Below are 10,497 nucleotides of genomic sequence, written 5' to 3' on the forward strand. Positions count from 1 at the left end.
GAGAATTTTTTGTTTTCTTTTGTTGCAGTTAGCGTGGTGATGTTGGTTTAGTTTTGCGGTGTTCCAGAGAAGGCAGGAAGCAGCAGAGTATTTCTTATCTGAACGGCAAGCCTACCACCAGCAGGGGGCGCTACTCTGTGCTCAGAAACCCCTCCCTTCTCTTGGCCACGCCTCGCCTTTTCTTTACACTTCAAAGTTTTCCTCAAGCCTATCCCCTGTGGGAAGCTTTTAGCCTTCACTGATCTTCCCTCTCCTCAGGCACTCCATACTAAAAAGTTCCGGTAACTTTAGTAGTACTCGTCTATGAAGCACAGCTTAGCCCGTAATTTATATCGACTTGTAGTCTCACTGGATTTCAAGGATGTCAGTCTCGACTTCTCCAGCCAGCTTGTAAGCAACCACAGGGCATGATCAGTGTTTTAACACATCCTGGCATGCTCCCTCGGCTCCTAGCAAACGCGGGGAGCTGGGTTGCGATTCCTATCTTAAGGCATGGCCAGTAGATTTTATATTCGTTACATTTATTTTTTTGACAGAGGCTCCATTTGAGAAACTGCCTATTTTTCTGGATATCCTCTGTTTCTATACATTGCTAAGAACTTTTGAAGATATTACAGATTATTCTGTAAGCACAGAACCTTCTTTGACACAATTGTCAATATTCTTCAGTGGTAAAGCCTTTGGCAATGGGGAGGCAGAGGGGTTATCTCAGAAACCATGACCCCTAGTACCTGGAGTTGTTCCCATTTGGTGACAAACATGCTTTCCTCACATTAGGAAGGCAGGGTCATGGTTTATAGGCATCTCATTGAAGTTGACTCCCCGAAGATCCTATACAAATTGGTTGGCCAGTATGATCAAAATACAGTGTAATTTATCCATTCATCAGATATTTATTGATTACTTAATAACTGTGTTCTGGACTCTGGGCAACACAGGTATAACTCTGAACAAGACAGTTATAAGAATTGTACTCTAGAATTATAAATGGTGATCAGCACCATGAAGGAACTGGAGAACTGTGATGACAAAGGAGGAGCTGGGTGGGAGAGTAGGGGCAGGTGAGCTGGAGGGAGTGGGGACAGTTGTAGTAAGAACTAATCTAGATGGAGTAGCTGGAAAAGGTGAGGACATTTCAACTAAGACCCAAAAGGGGAGAAGGAGCAGACTTCAGAGCATAGGGAAGGAGGTAGTTTGTCAAGTGGAACAGTTGGTTTTGTTTGGCTCTATAACCCTCCTTGTTCAGGGCAGCTGCCTTAACAATGAGAGTCCTAGGTCACAGTTACAATAGCTAACTGGCATTTATTGTTCAGCTGCAAAATGCCATCCTTACAGTATTGCTTCAGGTAAGCTCATTCCAAATGGGGAAATGAGACTCAAAGAGGTACAGAGAAGGGTTGGATATCTAACCTGGTCTAATGGACTTCAGAGTGTGTCCTTCCTTCCCCATGGTAATTGTATATAAGGCAGTGAGCATGGTCCAGAGCCACCTAACTCCAGAATCTAAAAAAACTGTCCAAAGAATATATTCTACTGATGGCTTATCTGTAAATCAAATCTTAAATAAATCACAGCTGTTTTACTTGTAAAATTTGTCTTATAAGCACCATGAAATACTTTTAGGAATAAGGAAGAGTCAAAAATTAAACAAATAATCCAAAAAGGGTATGAATGGCGGTCCTGATATACATTATATGTCAACATTCACTGTTCCCTGCCTGTATAGACAATAGACAACCATTATTGACTCCAATTTTTCCTTCTTTCATTCCACAGACATTCTCTGAGCACCTGTTATATGCTAGCCAACATTGTAGTAGCTCAGGATACAGATAAATATCATATCGTTGTCCTAGATTTGCATACAATACGTTAGGGAGCAAAGAGAAGACATAGTTATAATTCTGTAGGGGAAGTGTTATGACTGAGGTCACCAAAGGGGCATCAAACACAGACTGGGAGGAGGCACTGTTAGGATTTCAGTGCATGCTCCTTTAAGGAGGTGATTTCTGAACTAAGTCCCTGAAAACTTACTTAGGAGTTAATCAGCTGAAAGCTGTAATCCAAAGGTGATAGCAGGGAGCATAATGGAAACTCCCAAGTGGCTGTTATGGCCGGCCCTAGTGCGTGGGCCATGAGAGTAAACACAGTAAATGAGGTTGAATCTAACCAGAGACCAAACTGTGAAGAGCTTCTACCCTGTGACAAAAAGTTAGAACCCAACTCTGAGTTCTGTGGGAAGAACCATGTGTGAAAATGTAAGCAGAGGAATGACATTTTAGAGTAATCTCTCTGACAGCTGAGTGGAGAATTAATTACAAGGAGGCAAGACTAGAGGCAGAGGGGGGCTGGGCTCCCTGTTGTGTGCCAGGCACTGTCCTAGTCGCTGGGGCTCCAACCTTGAATGAGGCAAATGTGGAGCCAATAGGCTAGCATGAGAGTCACAAAGTTTCACCGATAGATCTCATTTTGCATCACAACCAACAACCTCATAAGGGCCTTTTGTGCTGCCCGCCAGTCATACTTTATGTCCATTCACTCCTCTTCCCTAGATGCTATTTCATCACTTCTCTTCCCTCAAACTGCTGCTTCCTCCGAGAAACTCATGCTTACTCGTTGACCTTGGTCTCCACTGAGAAAATGGAAGCAGGCAGAAGAGGACATTCAGTAGACTCTTCATACCATATCTACTGACCTTCAGTGTCTGCATATTCTGACAACTCCTGCCTGGCACCAGATGAGCTCCCTGGATTCCCATCTAAACCCCATCCCTCCCGTTTCTAGTTCCCATTCCCTCTGGCCTACTCAAAGCAATTCTCTTGTTCTCCCAGGATGTTTTTCTTCACCCATGGATCATTCCCATCAGCATATAATATGCTGTTATTTTTTTACCATCTTGAAGTCCTTTTCTCAACCCACTTTCCCCACCAAATACTGCCATTTTAAATGCTCCCATTCATAGTAAATCTCCGAAAAGTTGTCTCTAGTCACTGACCCAATTCCTCCCCTCCCAGTTTCTTTCTGTAAACCTGCTACTTATGGCCTTTAAGCCTCACCCACTCTGCAGAAATTATCTTGTTAAATCCAGTGATCCATTCTCAGTCCTCATCTTCAGTGACATTGGTAATGATACAGTTGCATAAATCCTCTTCTTAGATCTTCTCTCTTGACCTTCTTCCAGGGCACACATTTTCTTGGTTTTCTACCTCACTGTCACTGCTTTTTGGTCTCTTTTACTGATTCTGCCTCTTCTCCCCAGCTCTCTCTGTTAAGTTGCCCTGGGATACACCCTTGATCCTCTTTTCTATTTTCTTTATACTCATACTGCCTGTGTGCCAACACCTCACAAATATATATATACATATATATGTATATATATATTTGGGAGGGGAGGAACTGGGTCAGCCCCATTCCTCCACACTTCAGCCTCACGTATGCAACTGCCTTCTCAAGACCTTCACTAGGACAACTAATAGACATTCCAGCTCAACAGATCCAAAACTGAACTATTGGTCTTACCCCACAAAGCCTGCTCCATCAAAGCCTTCTCCATCTTGTTCAAAAGCATCTCCATTTTTCTAGTTGTTCAGATCAAAAATAGTGAGACCCACCTGGCTTCTGTGTCTTTCACATCCTCTCCCATACCCAATACATAATTAAATCCTATGTCTCTACTATCATGAAATGGCTAGAATCCTGTTACTTCCCAGCCACCTTCACTGCTGCCACTTGATCAGAGCCATCATCTCCTATTTCAAAAGCCTCTTAACAGGTCTCCCTGCTTTCACTCTTATCTTCTAAAAAATATGTACTCAGCACTAAACAATTCTCTTTAAACTTACTACTCCTGCTCAAAACCCTGAGTGATGGCCAAGGTACCTAAAGTACCTAAAAGGTGCCCCATGACTTGCCATCTCCCTCACTTCTCTGACCTCACTCTGTTTCAGCCATTCTGGCCTCCTTCCTGATCACTCTTCAGATTCCCCAGAAGCACTTCCTCTTAACAAATTTTGTATTGATTGTTTCTTTTTCTAAGAATGTTTTCCCTCTAGATAGTCCTGTGTATTCCTCTAGATACACCCTCACTTTGTCTAAGTCTTTGCCCAAATGGAACTTTTTTATAAGGCCTACCTTGGGCACCGTATATTAAGTAGTAACCCCTTACCCCACCAGCATTCTGGATCTCCCCTACCCTGTTTAATCCTGTAGCAATCACTGCCTTTTAATTTACCATATAGTAATATACTTATTTATTATCTTTTATGTCTGTATCACTCTTTGCCTGCTGGAATGAAGGCTTCTCCAGAGCAGATCTTTATACATTTTGTTCCATTATGCATCACATGTACCTGGAACAGAGTCTGTCATTTAATAGGCATTTTATGAATACTTGCTGAGTGAATGAATAGCAATGTGTTAAGAAGGACTGAAAAATGTGGGCCTAAATTGAGACGTGTATGAAAAAAGAGAGATACATGAGATTAAGGAGGTAAAATTGAAAGTGCTCTTTGATTGAATTCAGGGATGGAAGGAGTAAGTGATGATTCTTAGAGTTTAGGGTCAGCTATTTTGTTGGAAGGTGGTGCCATTCAATGAGATAAGAAATGAGAATTCAATTTGGTACCTGGATGTGGGACATCAAGGTAGAAAGTTTTATTTGTCCAGGGTTTTTTTTTTTAATTTATTAAGATATATTGCCCATACAGTAAAATTGACCCTTTTAAACTGTACAATTCAGTAGTTTTTAGTATATTCACAAAATTGTGTAACCATTGCTACTACCTGATTCCACAACATTTTCACTGTTCCACAAAGAAACCTCATGCCCGTTTGCAGTCACTCCCCATTCTTCTCTACCTGGGGCCCCTGGAAAACAGATAATGCTGTCTCTGTCTCTATGCATTTGGTTACTGTGGATATTTAATATAAATAGAATCATACATTATGTGGCCTTTGTGTCTGGCTTCTTTCAGTTAGCATAATGTTTTCAAGTTTCATCCATATTGCCGCATATATCAGTACTTCATTGCTTTTTATGGCTGCATAATATCCCATTGTCTAGATATACCAAATTTTGTTTATCCATTCATCAGTTGATGCACATTTGAGTTGTTTCCACTTTTTGACTAACATTAAAAATGCTACTATAAACATTTGTATACAAATTTTTATGTGAACATGTGTTTTCAGTTCTCTTGAGGATATACCTGGGAGTAGCATTGTTGGGTCCTATGATTCCTTTACGTGTAACTTGTTAAGAATGTCAGTTGATTTCAAGTAGAGTTGACCATACACCTTGGGTTGCAAGGCAAATTCCAGTTTCTGCCTGTTACCACAGTGAAGTTATGAATAATGCCCCCTTTCACTCTCCAAAGAGCCCAAATCAGGGCATGAAATCATATGATCACCTTCATTGTAAGGACCTGAGGAAGGCAGCAGGACAGTAGAGAGCAGTTGGAAGCAATAGGCAAATTGCTAAGTGAAAGCAGATAGTCACGCAGGGAGTTTGTAAAATGTTAAAGGGAAGGGGGCTGCAGGCAGAAACCTGTGACACAGGGACATTTAGAGAGTTAGAGGAGGAATATGAGCCTATATGGGTCTAGGGAAGGCTCTCCCAGAGTGGTAGGAGGAAATCCATTGAGCAGTGTTACATAAAACTCAAGGGAAAAGAAGTGTCGGCAAAGAGAAAGGGAGCAATAGCATCCATGGCTGCGAAAGTCATTTCAGAAATGAGAATTGGGGTCTGTTCCATGACATGGCATTAACCACCTGGCAAGAGCAATTTTGGTGAAATGGTAACGAAGTCCCAGACAACAGTAAGTAGAACAACCCTGTGGAAAAGGAGACGGCAGAAATCATCAGTGTGGGTTTGTCTTCTAAGAAGTAGGCTGTGAAGAGGAGAGATTTAGTTGATCAATAATGAAGGAAGACATATGTTTGGGGTTTTGTTGTTGTTTGTCTAGTTTGTTTTCAGTAAAAGAAATTTAAATATGTTCAGGGAAGTAGTTGAAGATGACAAAGAGAAAAGGGAGATGACCAGGAAAGCACGTCTGCTTAGACCTAGTGAGGCAGGCAGGCAACAGGTGCAAGGGCCGAGATGGGGAAAGCAGCTCAGATGAGACCAGGAATGCCTTCTACACTGGGGCTTGGGGTGTGGCAGGGAAGGGAGGCTGTGGGGATAATTTAGTGAGTGGTAAGACCAGAGCGGGTAAGGGGACTTTTTTTAAATTGGGGAAACCCTTTGGAAGACATCTGTTTTCTGTGACAAAGTCAGAGAAGCATTGAAAGGTGTTTACCAAATGTGAGGCAGAACGTTGAGCAGGGGTCTGGAGGGAAGTAAGGAAGGCATGGGGGAAAAAAAAGAGGCTGATGAAGTAAGTTCAGGCTTATTCATAGCACTGGGAGCCCATCTGAAGTTGAAGATTCTGGATTCGTGGTACCTGGGGCACTTTCCAATAGCAGACTGGGTGAGATGCAGAGAAAGCAACAGCTGAAGCTGTCCAGCACTGGATTTCTGCAAGATACGCAGATAGAAAGAGCTAGAATGGTTGAATGTGGGACATAATATGTGGGTTAAATAGGAAATAACTGATTCTAAACTTTACAAAGTGCTTTTTTACCCTAGTCAGTTAAACTTTAGCATTTAGAGGTTAAAAGGTTAAGAGAAAGCAGAAAAGCAAACACACACGAAATAAAGGCACAACAGAGAGCCTGGCTTTGTTCTTCTGCAGGGTTTTCAGCTTTACCTGTCTCAAAATAAATAAATAAAAAGCGTTTTCAGATGTTTTCTTAACACTGAACTATGAATAGTTATAAAATGTCATAAATATCCCTTTATGTTACAATCTTCTCACAGGGAAGAGATGAGTTTAGCTGCAATAAAATTAAATCGACCAAGCATTGAAATCTAACGGAATATTTTTGGTGTTCATTTATGTTGCATTGCTGAGGTTTCAGATTTGTATTTACTCTTTCACAATAAATATTTTATTTTCTTAAATTTATGATCAGCTGCACTCATCATTAGCTTCACATGACTGGTAAGATTGAACAGTATTGCCCATTTGCCTTTTACTGTTCAACTTTTGATTGTTAATTTTAATAACCTGTACAAAGTGTGAACAACTTTTGATATTTTTTATTTAGCTATGGTCTGCCAGTTATCTGGAACAGTTCCTGAGTCCTTCATACCATAAAACATGAGGTAGCATGATAAAGGAAAGACCGGGATTCTAAAAATGAGCTTAACGTTGACTCTACCTGAACTTCCTTAAAATGTTTCTTAAAATAAAAGTGCTGTTGGCAAAAGTTACTTCAGCGCCACTCTCTCTCCAGTGAATGGGATAACTGAAATAACCACAGGCCTTTTGTATTAGGCAGCCAGAATACAAATCTGCTTTATATCATGATTTTATTGCCCTAGTTGACACTACGCTCTCTCGCACCTCTGTGTCCATATAAATCCTACTCATTCTGAGCAGTCGGTCAGTTTTAGTTCTGCTTCCTCTGAATGCCTTCCAGTAGGACATGCATGGGTCTGTCCTTTGCTGCTGTCTACATAGCCCTGAATCGTCTGACCCCAGCATTTTTCTCCAAGCTCATCTCACACCATCTCTCTCTCTCTTGCTCACCGTACTCCAGACTCGCAGGGTCTGATGATTAGTTTCCTGCTTCAGCTTGACTGGGCCGCAGGGTGCCCAGGCATCTGGTCAAACGTGTATCTGTGAAGGTGTTTCTGGATGAGATTAATATTTGACTCTCCGGAGTTTCCAGCTTGCCAACTGAACATCTTGGGACTTCTCAGCCTCCATAATTATGTGAGCCAATTCTTTATAATATACATTATATTAATACAGATATGTCTGTGCCTATATGTGTGTGTCCATCTTATTGGCTTGTTTCTCTGGAGAACCCTAATCAATACACTGGGTTTCTCATTGAGCTCTTTCCTACCTCAGGGCCCTCCTACATGCTGTTCCCTTTGCCAGGAACTCCTTTCCCTGATCTTCCCATGGCTGTCTCAATCTCATCATTCGGGTCTCTGCTCAATTTGTTACCTCCTCCTGGAAGTCTTCCCTGACCACTCAAATAACATTGCTTTTTTATCACTCCACAAACCCTGATCCTCCACCAAGACACTGTTTATTTTCTTCTAAGCACATAATGAGGTCTGTAATGATATTATTTGTGTGTTTACTTTTGGTCTATCTCCTCCTTTACTTGGTGTTACTTTCCAAGACAAACAAACCTCTCATTTTTGTTCACCAGTGTATCTCTGTGCCCAGGGAAAAGCCAGGCACATACTAGCTACTCAAAAAATATACTACCTCTTAGTTAATGGTATGAGGAACTCAAGAACAGTTTCAGAAAATTGACACTATAATTACTTTAAGTAGCTCTTTGTATACCTCACCAGTGTTAGAGGAAATAAGTACAGAGGCCACAATAATAAAACTTCAGCTTCGAATCTGTATCTTCATCAACCCAAGAAAGCGAGTAAGCTTCCCTTCCTTACTACCAAATAAGGATCAAATGGGTGATGTACATGGAAGTGCCCTGAATATACAAACCATGGGTTATATGATTATATGATAACTATATTATAATAGTTTAATAATTAATAGTATAATGGGTTAGTATATTAAACAATTATATAACTGTTATTAAGCCTTGTTATCCCACTTTGTGTCTCCATTTGACACTTCATAAACACTTTGGCATATTATTCTGTATTCTTTGCAAACATGATTTAGTGACTCTATATAATGCTTTGTGTGAATGTACAATAATTTTAAATCTTCTCCTGACTGCTGGACATTTAGAGTTCTTTTATTTATATTAAACTTACACTGTGATATACTGTAATAAATCAAATATATATCTAATTATTGTTTCAGGATGGTCTTCAGACATAGAATTAATAATACAGCAAAAAATAAAACAATTATGGCACTCTGAGCATAGTGGCAGATTGTTTTCCATTAGTGATTGTACCAGTTTTCACACTTAACATCTTCCAAGTATTGAGTGAGAAATTTTTTGACCTCTAGCTCTCTTATGGGTGGGAATAGCTTTCTGTTGTTTAATGCATATTTATGGGATTATTTGTGAAGCTGAGCATTTTTTATCTATTTATTAGACATTTGTATTTACTTTACTCAGAATTGCTTGCTGTTATTTTGACCATTTTTTCTGTTGGGTTTAAGGATTTTTTTCATCTAATCAATTTGTATGAGTGTATTATAGATTGATGGCTCCTACCATTTATCATGAATGTTTCAAATATTTTTCCCAATGTGTCCTTTGTCTTAAATTTATATATGACACAGAACTTTTCATTTTCAGGTAGTCAGATTTATTGATAGTTCTGGCTGTGATTTCTTTCATCACTTTTATACTTAGAAAGTTCTTCCTTATTTTTAGATCAGATAATTATTGATATTCTTTTTTCCCTTTGTTCTGACAGGATTTCATCATTTATTTTAACTCCTAATCCATCTGGAATTTGGGGGTGCATAAATTGGGGGTTTTACTTGTTACCCATCCCCATGTCTAACCAATTATTCATTCATGTCTTCAGTCCCCATAGACCAAAGGCTCCAACTGTTGTTGGGGTGTTCACTTAGTTCTGGTCTGATCTAGTGGTTGACATTTGCACTGACAGCATTCTGTTTACAATTACAAGTCATTACCACATGGTTTGTGATTAGGCAAAGTGAGTTTCTCATTATTCCTCTTCTTTTTAAAAACAGCATTGGTTATCTTTACTTGTTTAACTCATTCAGATAAAATTTAGACTCTTTAAGTTATGAAAACACTAACTGATATTTTTTGTTGAAATTATACTGAGCATACAAATTACCTTGGTAGAGTTTTATATTTGTTCAATTTTGGTCTCATGTCACAGAGTTAAGAATCTCTTCTTTTCCATTTATTTCAAGAATTGTTTTAGACTCTACAGTGAAGATTTCTAATTTTCTTTATAGGCCTTTTAAGGTTTTCATTAAGGTTATAACTAAGTATTGTGTATTTGATTTCAGTTCTTATTTAGGTAGCTTTGATGTTATTATACGATGTCTATGTAAGTAAATGTTGCTCATGTGTGTTCTCCGTTGTCTCATATATTGGGAGAAGAGTTGAGGGGAAACAAATTCAGGAAGTGAGTACAAGAAAGAGAGGACATAAAATTCAGGTGAAGAGCCATTGCCACACAGAGACCATTTATGAATCACCATGCAGTTTGATTTGGTTCCCATCATGCCCAATTTTTCACTTTTAGACAGTCATTCCTTTGACTTAAAGTATAGATGCAAGAATTTTGGTAAAAACGGACACTATTGTTATCCTCCAGTACCAGATCATTAAATATTTCAGTAGGTAAAGGAGCGAAAATAAGAGTTGAAAATGGTTAAGCAATATCAGAGCAGAAATAATGTGGATATGCTAGAGGAAGAGGCTCAAGCTGGTGCTAATGAATATTATCCCTGTGCTAATCAT

Source organism: Camelus bactrianus, chromosome 5, assembly GCF_048773025.1.
Source record: "Camelus bactrianus isolate YW-2024 breed Bactrian camel chromosome 5, ASM4877302v1, whole genome shotgun sequence".
NCBI lineage: Eukaryota > Metazoa > Chordata > Mammalia > Artiodactyla > Camelidae > Camelus > Camelus bactrianus.